The 10,591-nt window shown below is 40.2% G+C and overlaps 1 long non-coding RNA gene across 1 annotated transcript; it reads right to left on the bottom strand.

Moving 5' to 3' along the window:
• Positions 1 to 5,498: 5,498 nt before the first annotated feature.
• Positions 5,499 to 9,265, bottom strand: LOC111862617. Its single transcript, XR_002842458.1, has 2 exons — positions 9,181 to 9,265; positions 5,499 to 6,387 (listed from the first exon to the last, which is right to left on the bottom strand). It is a non-coding gene; the product is annotated as an uncharacterized LOC111862617 (long non-coding RNA).
• Positions 9,266 to 10,591: the final 1,326 nt, after the last annotated feature.

Raw genomic sequence — 10,591 nt, 5'->3', positions numbered from 1 at the left:
TGAAAGCGGTTGACTACCCCGTTGGACGAGATAAATTATTCTTCGCCTCTAAGATTTCGGGTCTGTTGCCATTGTTCTCTGAATCATATTCAGTAAGGCGACAGGAACTTGCATGGTGTATCAGAATATCGCAAATGCTGTACCCTCACACATGTTAGAAATTTACGGACAGACATTCACGACCTGATCGAGATTCAAAGCCCCCCGTCTCGGCGCTGGAAGGAATTACGCCAAACAAACACCGGGATCGGCTCACTTAGGGTTATCCTATATCCCTTTCGCTGTTTTCTTTCTCTTTCTCTTTATTTTCTTTACTTCCTCACTACATTCATTAATTTCGTTCTCTTTCTGTATTTCTTTGTTCCATTCCATGTGGCTTTCACTTTTGCCCTTCTCGTTTCTCCTTCTTTCTTTGTCATTTCCTTTCTTTCTATTCTTGCTTCTATAAGCAAAGGTAAAGCTATACTTGTAAGAGGCCTTGAAGGCCCATAGGGTTGTGATACGTCGAGGCTTCAACATTTCTGTAGACAATCGGCTCACAAATGGCGGTAAGGTTGTCAGCCTTACGCTCCGGCCGCACCTCCAAGAAGATTTGGTACTCATTTCTGTTAGAGGCTGAGTCGACCTCAGGGCCACAGTGCCGCTGGAAGGATTAGGTAAATTAAAAAAAAATCCACCTCATAAGGACTCGAACCCGCGACCTTCCGGCTTGTAGCATAGTGCCTCGATCAACTACGCTACCTATACAATTACTTTAATTACTGTAATTTCCTTGCTGATCATAGTGTACAGATCAATCTTTGAGACGCCTTGTGAAGAGGCGTCATGGCGTAGTGTAAAAATCTTAAGCGGGATTCGCTTTTCTTGCGCATTGCAATTACAGTCACCTTGCCATTGATCTCGTTCCTAAGGAAGCAGGTCAGGCTGTGATCACACATGCTTCAAATATGTCCAGTAACAGTTTCCAAGTTTACACGCCACGGCGTGACGTCATGGAGACTTCAAGGTTGTCTAATCAAGAACGGGGAAAATTTCTGCTGTGTATGGCATTGGAGAAATCTTGAAATATCTGAATACGAATAGGGTTATAAAAGAAATTATGCTTTTAGCAGGGATAGCGCAGTCGGTATAGCGACTGGATACTGGCTGGACGCCGAGGGATCGGATTTCGAGTCCCGGCAGGGGCAAAATATTTCTCCTCCACATCGTCCAGACTGATTCTGAGGCCCACCCAGCCTCCTAGCTAATGGATGCCGGAGGAAAAGAGGCCGGAGCATGAAGCTGACCACTGATCTCCAACTAGTGCCGAGGACAAGAATACGTGGATTTATAAATCCACTCCCCCATGTGTCTTCATTGTGTAGTGCTTTACTAGTTAGGCATAGGGATAACTTTACCTTTTACCGTTATTGTATCACATTATGCAAGGAACAAATTACTTAATAACGAATAGAAGGATTACACTGGGATTTGTCCCTTTCACCGAAAGCCCCTTACTTTCAGACTAAAGTGAGGTCCGTTTATTGCCGATAAGAATACCTTTCTTTGAAATGTACCCAATAATACAGAAAATATACAAAGGCTCATAAACTGTGCCGTTAATAGAACTAATACAGTACATATACTGTAATATATAAAGATAGAAAAGGTAAAGTTGATCCTGTGCTTAAATAATAGAGGACTACGCCATGATGGCGTATGGGAGAGTGGATGTGTAGATCCACATTTTCTTGATCTCGGTACTATTTTGATGCGAGTGGTCGGCTTCACTCCCAGGCCGCTTTACCCCGGGGGAAAGAGCCTCTGGTACCCATTGGATAGGAGGTTGGGTGGACCCCAGAGCTGGAATGGGCGACTTGGAGAAAATTCTTGACCCTACCGGGACTCGAACTCCAACCTCTCAGTTGTCCAACCGGTAGCCAGTCGCTATACCGACTACGCTATCCCAACTCCCATAATGTAATACATAAAGAAATAAATTATTCGTCTCTGCTTTTCCTTAAGTTGGTAGAGTACCTCGAAAATTGGATTCTCGCATCAAGGCAAGAAAGTAGACTGAGAGTGTTTGAAAATATGGTGCTGAGCAGAATATTTGTATCTAAGAGGGATGAAGTAGTAGGGAACTGGGGAAAACTGCATAACGAAGGGCTTCATAAGTTGTACTATTCCCTTAATACTGTTAGAATAATCATAGCAAAGAGGAAGAGGTGGGCAGGGCAGGTAGAACGTATGGGACAGAAGATAGATAGAGAAATAAAAAGGGGAGGGTGGGGTTGATCGATTTCTACTGGCTAAGAACAGCTCACCGGTGGCGGACTCTTTTGAACGTGGTTAGGAAACTTCGGAGTCTACTACACGCTGGGAATTGCTTGAGTGGCTGGACAGCTACAGACTTCCCAGGAAGGACTCGTCTCAGTGGATTTAATTAGTTATAAGAATATCGTAAAAAAGGTTCCGTTAAAAATTGTAAACTTTACTGAGATTTAATTTTTTACCTAACGACCATTTCTTCAATAAGCCGATTTTTTAAAATTTGTAGGTACAAGATTCGATTTCAACTTAACGTAAAGTAGAGATATTTGTCCAGCATGGGTTAAAAAGAAATTCGCAGGTCACATTCTAGTGTAAATCCCCAGTACAAAATGTAATCAAAACAGCTTTTTTAATTTTCGAGCTGAAACATGCAGACAGACGTACAAATCCCACATGACCTGAACCGGGTTCGAACCCGGGCAGTCGCGGTGTGAAACCGGCGACTAATTGCCTGAGCTGTGGAGCGACCTAAGACATAACATGCTCTCAAAGATATTTAAGATAAACAGCACCAGAGTGTTTGCACTAAAGTGGAAGTCAGCTGGCTTAGAGCAATACAGGGACTCTGTTACCAACTGCTGAACTTCCCCTGCGTAACTGAATTACAACTGCTAAGTTTTGACACTATTTTTCACACTCTAAATTCGGATATACTGTGGAACAGATTATGACTCAGAAAAGAATTCAATAGAAGAAGGGACGGGCGTGAAATTTGAGCATTTAGGTCACAGGATAACATTACGTCTTCCCGTGTGGGATACTAGAAACATTATTTTTGTTACTCCATTCACTGTTCTTCTGTTGTCTAGTGTGACAGTGCCAATTCGTTAAACTCGAACGTGCAAAGCGTAATTCGTAGAGACAGATATCCCAGAAACATCACCCAACCGCAATTGTAATACACCCAGCACACCCAACGGAAAGGACTGTAGTCGAAAACAAAATACAGATCAGATAACTGACTGGCACCGAACATCGAGGCCGAATTACTGTCTTGCCTGTTTCGTAGTGAGAGATCCTGGGTTGAAATCTCGGTCCAGACACCATCTACCCTGGCCATCCCGCTCTGCATGCTACCTGCGTCAACCTGAAGATGGAGAATATATGCTCCTCCGAAAAGTCGGCTGACTATTAACGGACTAGACGGCATTATATCCTAGATGACAAGTCGTCATAACCGCGGCCGTTAGAACCTCAAATCCTACATATCCCGACTGTTTTTTTCTTGGGTTTCCTCAGTCCCTCCAGGCAAGTATCAGGATAGTACGACAGATTACGCTAGGACAGCAACCTTCCACATTCTAACTCATTAAGCGCCAATAATCCTAGCAATCGGCAATCGAAGCAATGTAACTTACACTAAGTTACTGAAAGCATAGTTAAATAAACCATAATGAAACATGAATGAAGAATACTACCTTCGTAGTCACCGACGTTAGGACCTCACGTCTTGCAAATGTAAATAAGACTAGCATCATGCAGCCTGTTTTTGCTGGCGCTAGAACACTTCAGAATTGGCAAACACTAACAGGATACGATGGTCATCACATTTGTTGGACATACCATGCTCTTTTTATAAAAGTTAAGATGCATGTAGCAAGAATGAAGAAGCTTAAATTTCAATGATACTCGTGGTACTAAGTAACCTCCGTTAAACTCTACTCAACTGTGATCAAGTGTATTTAATCCAGATCATCCAGATCATTCCGATTTACTTGGGAAAACAGATTCCCACACAAACTTCTCACTGCATTGTTTACTACATATACGCTTCTCTAAATTCAATACGCTTCTACCATCTCTCACGAATAATTTGAACTATGTTAGTTCCTACTTTGTCCACGTCGACACGATAAGCGTCCATACTGGATCAAGGCCACCAACGGGACATTAAGTCAAATAGGTTTCTGTCGGGCTCTGTGATTAGTGCAGACAAACACAATCGATACGATTCAATATGTTTCTTAGCGGCTCTGTCATTGATTGTCATTGATTCAGACAAATACGATATGTTACAATGTGATACGATACGATTGTGATTGGTCCAGACCGTTCGAGATCATGCAATTCGATCCTGTTGCTCTCGGTTGAACATAGGTGGCAGAGACAACTGCTCATGTTCGCCGTTGTACAATGACAATTGAATGCGTTTGTACGTATGTTGCCCGCGAGTTATATTTTCGTGGGAGTTTAAGGGAAGATATTTTTGAAACCCTTGAGAAAATACGTTTAAATGTTACCTGCAGTGAAAGTGAATGTAATTATTACATTTATTTCTCAGGTAACAAAGATGAGGCAAGCACAAATAACAATTCTGAACATCGAAGTACCTGAGGGAACCTTTAAATGTAGTAATAAAAAGGTTAGAATTAAGAACTCCCACAGGGTAAATTTAATTCTGTGTCACTGCTGTAGTCTTCTTCCACAGAGACCGGTTCATGCTGCAAAAGGACGGTTATTTCAAGTGGAGAGGACCTCTTTCCCAAAGAATATTGTAAACTTCATTGAAACTTGCCCAGATATTTGAGTTACAAGTATGTATCCTGTCTTGAAATTAACCTTAATCACTCAGTACAAGCGAAGGTAATTTTCACATGCCAAAAGATATTTTACAGTATTTTAACTAATCAACAGTAACATATTAACACCAGTGAGCCCCCTATCATGGCATGGTGTAACCTGAGCCTTTGGATGGGTGAGGTGCCTCCAGGTGCTGATGATAGCTGTGTCTGTGTTGAATAAACGGTTGCAGATAGCCGCTAGTGCGGATATGTTGGGGAGTGGGATCACAACTCCTAACCGTGAAAAGTAGTATGCTAAAATTTGTTGAGGGAGATGCTCCTAGCATGTAACATGCTTGGGAGAAAACAAGAGTGCTTGCAGGGTTTGGGTATGAAAATCTGAACATAAGAGACCACTAGGAAGACCTAGACTTAGGTGGGAGGTTAATATCAAAACGGATTTTAGAGAAAGAGAATGAGGGAATGTGGATTGGATTAATCTTGCATGGGATAGAGACCAGTGGTGGGTTCTTTTGAACACAGTAATGAACTCCAGCTTCTCTAAAATCCTGAGAATTTCCTTGCGTAGATGTACAGCTGTTCTGGCTTATCAAGAATGATTCAGCTCCATGGATGGGATTAGTACTCAGGAGGTTTCCTTGCTTGCCCGCACCAAAGTACCAGTTAATGCAAATTATGTTTGTTATTTAACATAGGCTTCTAGCATGTAGGGATTATGAAATGTGCTAAAGCTTAGCAGCATCATATGCAGTAGAATACAGAAAAATTAAATATTCCCTTTTCAAAACAAATGCTATGTAACACATCAACTTATTTTGCCAAAAGTCTGTGTGGCAACCTATTTTTTAATTAGCTGAAAATTGGTATAACCATAGGTTTATGTAACTTATGTAGAAGTACAAAGTATTTTCTTGTACATCTGAAGATGAGGAATGCTAAATTGTGTGTAATGATAGTTGCTTTCAAGTCAGTCAGAGGAACATTAAATCATAACAAAACACTATAGATCCAAAAGTAATACAGATGTCTGGATGAAACTTAAATCATATGAATTCACACAATATGCTGCCAAGTGACTTATAAAACTTTTTTATAACTTTCAGTTTTTTAAAGTGCATAAAGGTGTATTTGATCAAATTATTCATGAAAATATCAGTTACATGAAATCTGTTGCGCAGAGAAAACCAAGTGAAAATTTGATGAGACAGTGGTCACTGTTTAACCTGTGTAAAGTATAAATGGCAGCTTCTCCACACCCCACTGTCAGCCAGTCAGGACTCAGTTATAATAGACTACAGTAGTTTCACATTATCACTGTTTTAGACCCACAAGCATAGCTTTAATTTGCACTATCAAGTAAATGTGCTTGCGTAGTGACCATCTATTTCTTACTTTTTCACAGTTAAAGCTATACTCTACTGTATCCCATCATGGAGTATGTATTGATGTCCTGTCCTTGTTGATGGTGGAGGGATGATGATGAGCATTCAGGCAGGCAACACTGACAAGATGATGTTATTTTATGCAGTATGAGTAGGTCCTCCATAGTTCCCTAAGAAATGAGCAAAGGAATATACTTGAAGCAGAAAATTGAGAGATTCTCATTACATTGGAATTTAATGGTATGTAGTGGTTATTTTCCCTAGTGTCTGGAATTTGTGTACATTTACTGAAACATTGCTTTAGATCTTTTTCAGTTTTTGTGATACCTACTTTACTAACATATAAATATTTTACTCCATGAATGCTTTCTTATGAAAGTTTATATAAGTTTTTGAGTGTCAGTATTTGTTTATCATACAAACATTGAAGCATTTTGTGGATGTTTGCCATTTTGTTGTGCACTCTACAACATTACAAGGATATGGTGGCAAAGAATGCTACTCTGTGTAAATTCCAAAGTAGTTCTTATCACTTAATAACTTCTGTTCTTATGATGTTGCTCTGTCACTGAAGTACAGGATATTTTTCATTTTGCTGGCCAATGTCTTTATACACTGAGCCACAACCTTCTGAAAAGCACGAAACAGGCTTGTTATGTGTTCCATGTAGTCACTAAATATAGACAAGGACATGGCCGTGATTTAATGGGTTGATGGACATGGTACAAGTATATTACAGTAGGATGTAGTGTTACTGGTCCAGTAATGATGTTCTACTGCATCTTGGAAAGTGGAAGATAAATTTCTGCAAAATAAACTAATGCACCAAATTCGTGTTCATTTAAATGATTTCTGAATCATCTGAGAATTTAAGCCTGCTGTTGAGCTACAAATCCACGAGTATGAAAAGTGACCCAAATCTTGTCAGCCAAATCACAAATAAATTCTTCACCTATGCCTACAACAGTTGTTGATGTTGAGAAGTTTGTCCTTGCCTACTGTCTGTATGTGATTTCATCTCCAAATTTAAAATTGTCTTGTAGAATGTAACTTGCATGCTGCAGCAGACCCAGGACAATTTGCGTACTCTGTTGAAGCACGTTTCACTTTTTGTTGGGCATGCCATTTTTTTGTGGGTGGATGATTGTAAAATGGATCTTCGAGAGATAAGATGGGATGGGATGGATTGGATTGATCTGTCTCAGGATAGGGACCAGTGGAGGGTTCTCTTGAATACGGTAATGAACCTTCGGGTTCCATAAAATGCTGGGAAGTTCTTGAGTTAGCTGCACAATTGGTGGCTTCTCAAGAAGGGCTCAGCACAATGAGTAAGAGTGATATAAAATTTTAGACTTGTACAATAAATGGCTTACCTTCATTTAGTGCCATAGTTAAGAATGATGGAGCTATATTTTCCCGTATATCTTCATGCCATAGTGCTTAATTAATTAAGCACAGGGACAACTTCAGATTTTTTTTTACTTTTACAATAAATGGTAGAACTGCTTCATCATGTAAGAAGTGCATATGGTAGCCCAATCAGTAATGTTGAAAATATCAAAGAAGGAGTCAACAAAGTTGTGAAGACATGCTTAATATACTTAATATATGGTTTCACTCAATCTAAAAGACTATAGACAAGCTTCAGATTGGTAACTCAACTTATTGACCACTTCTACACTCACGACTCGTTCAACATTTTACGGATCACTGACACGTGAAGACTAGTGTCCTCAATCTATTAGTCTCCACAACGAATTTTAACACAGGAACTATAACAGTCTCACTGAATTGCACACTCCAAATATCACACATAAATTCTTCTCTTTACAGCTTGACTTTCAGAGTCAGAATTACTTCACTACTGGCTGTTTACCTCCATCTTGGTGACAAGCCCCTTCAGACCCATGACCAGTAATTTTATTTTCCAACTGCAGTATTGCGGTTGGAGTCCTTATGTAGCATCCTCTATGATGACAGGATGTGTCTGTCATTTACAACTCCTGCTGGTTCTTCCCAGCACAGGCATTCTCAGGTCCAAGTCCCACAGGACTCATGACCACATTTTACTCTCTCAGATTCGAGTGTAGCAACGGTCGCGGCGCGGACCACAGAAAACACCGCTTCTAACAGTTTCTCTTTTGTAGAGTGTTGATTTGTTGCCGTGGGAACCTGCTTGTTTGCGATCGTTACATAGTAACGTGTCTACGCGCTACAATATAATGAGAGTACAAACGGACTGAAAGACATATTGAAATAAACCTCTAATTGACCACGCAGTACTTGTAATGCCTTTTAGTGCGCTTGCACTATTCGTAAATCAGATTATGTAACTACGTGTAATAACACGTAATAAAGGATGTACTGTCTTCGCTCGCTTGGAAATCGGGATCGTGGGTTCGAATCCCACTCAGGGCATGGATGTTTAGTTTGTGTGTGTGCGTTTTTCTGTGTTTGTGTAAAGGTAGAGGTCTTGCGACGAGCTAATCACCCGCCCAAGGAGTCCTACCGAATGTGTAAGATCTAGAAAAACCGAAGTGAACGGAGAAGTTCATGGAGGCAGGCCTAGGCCCACTGGGGCTGTAGTGCCAAGGGAAAAATAAAGGCTGATATTATAAAGAAGGATATGAATGCTACGGCCTATAGAAGTGTTTCATGAAAAACAACATAAATTTACTAATATAAAATTTCTTTGGCGGAGAATGGAAAGGTCTATTGCATTTTGGAGCACAAACATCCAAATGAATTCCTAGACATTTCTCATTCTCCTGGTATAAAATGTTGTCGATGCTAATGATTAATTATATTAAAATAATATGTCGGCCGTGGAATGAATTTACCTTTCGTTATGGCAGAAGTAACTAACGAACCACTGGAGATAAGCATGTAAAATTTCTGTGGGAATATAGCTTAAATGTTCATAAAAAGTGTACGTGAAACGCTTCTTATGCTTTAACACTTACATTCATGGCTGTTGTGCGACCGGCATCTTTGCTAATGTAAGTTGAACATTCAGGCTAAATGGAGTACTAAATTGTATGAATCGTTACTTAACGTGCTAGAATTTTATGGAAGGATGATGTCATATGTTCTTCTTATAACTTGTTTTTTGTTTGTGAGATATCCAAGCTGATAATGGCGTTGTAGAATCACATCTTAACCTTCCAGGAACACTTATCATGCATATGGTAATAACACCAGTGTCCAAATGTGAAATTTATGGAAATGTGTTTGGTAGTGACTGACAGTTTGTAGATATCTGGGCCTAATGGACGGAATTCCCATGCATAACGTACGGTCTACGAGGCCTTGGATATTAATGATAACTTTTGGGCTTTAGAGACTAGAATTTTGGCCTACACAATTGTTTTATTTCCGACGTTTATTTTTGAATTTGTGGTGTTTGAATACTGTATTTCAGTTTGGGAGAAGTTTAATGATTAGAAGAATCTGTCTCCACAAAATGACGGAGAAAAAAATCACAGATAAAAGAATCAAATGTTGTCAACCACCAGGAAAATGTGGGTTACCATATGAGCATGAGCTATATCTTGTTAGACTGCTTTCCATATTTTGGGGGAAAAAAACTGTAAGTTGGCATATGAAATCACCTTGCTGTCTGTGTATCCCATTAACTTGAATGCCTGAGCCAATCAAATCCCCCCGCCACTAGTCTGTCAGTCTGTATTCCTGTCCCTTATCGTTGCTAGGCAGCGACTCGGTAAACACGTGCCCGCGCAACGAATACACGTAACAGTAGAAGAATTGTTGGATGCGCCGGTCTGTATGCAGCCCCTATCATATGAGAGGATTGTAGGTGTTTGGTTCTTCCCAGAACTTCTTGTTTACAGTTACCCAGTTAGTCCTGGCAACTACTGACATTTTCGGTGCTAGTATCACGCCACTGTTCACTATTTCTGTTCTAGTTTCTGCCACTGTTTACAATTACTGTTTTAGTATGCGGTGACTGTTTACAATTATTGCTGTCTTATCAGGCCACTGTTACAGACCCAACCACAACTTTAGGTTTGTGCACTGGTACCCACTTGTACCCATCTACCGGGAGTCTCTACTTACATTTTATGTACATACCTGCATCCGGACAGTGACTGACAGTGCAGAGCTGCTTCGTACAAAATTTGTAACCATGTTCACGGTATATCTATATGCGAAATTTCATACGTTTGGCCCTTGTGATTCATTTGGCACCGCTAACATTCGGAATAAAATTTATGCCTCCTCCAAATTGTTCTACTGTATTCAACAGAACAAATCAAAGTCAAAGTCACATTGCGATTGACGATCAGTCAGTCTGTAGACTCATGACCCAATATTTATCACTGTTTGACAGTTACGGTCTTGTTTTTTTTTTTT

This window comes from Cryptotermes secundus, unplaced genomic scaffold, assembly GCF_002891405.2.
Source record: "Cryptotermes secundus unplaced genomic scaffold, Csec_1.0 scaffold2451, whole genome shotgun sequence".
Taxonomy (NCBI): domain Eukaryota; kingdom Metazoa; phylum Arthropoda; class Insecta; order Blattodea; family Kalotermitidae; genus Cryptotermes; species Cryptotermes secundus.
Note: the sequence above shows the minus strand (reverse complement) of the source record. Positions and strands in the feature narration are given on the sequence as shown.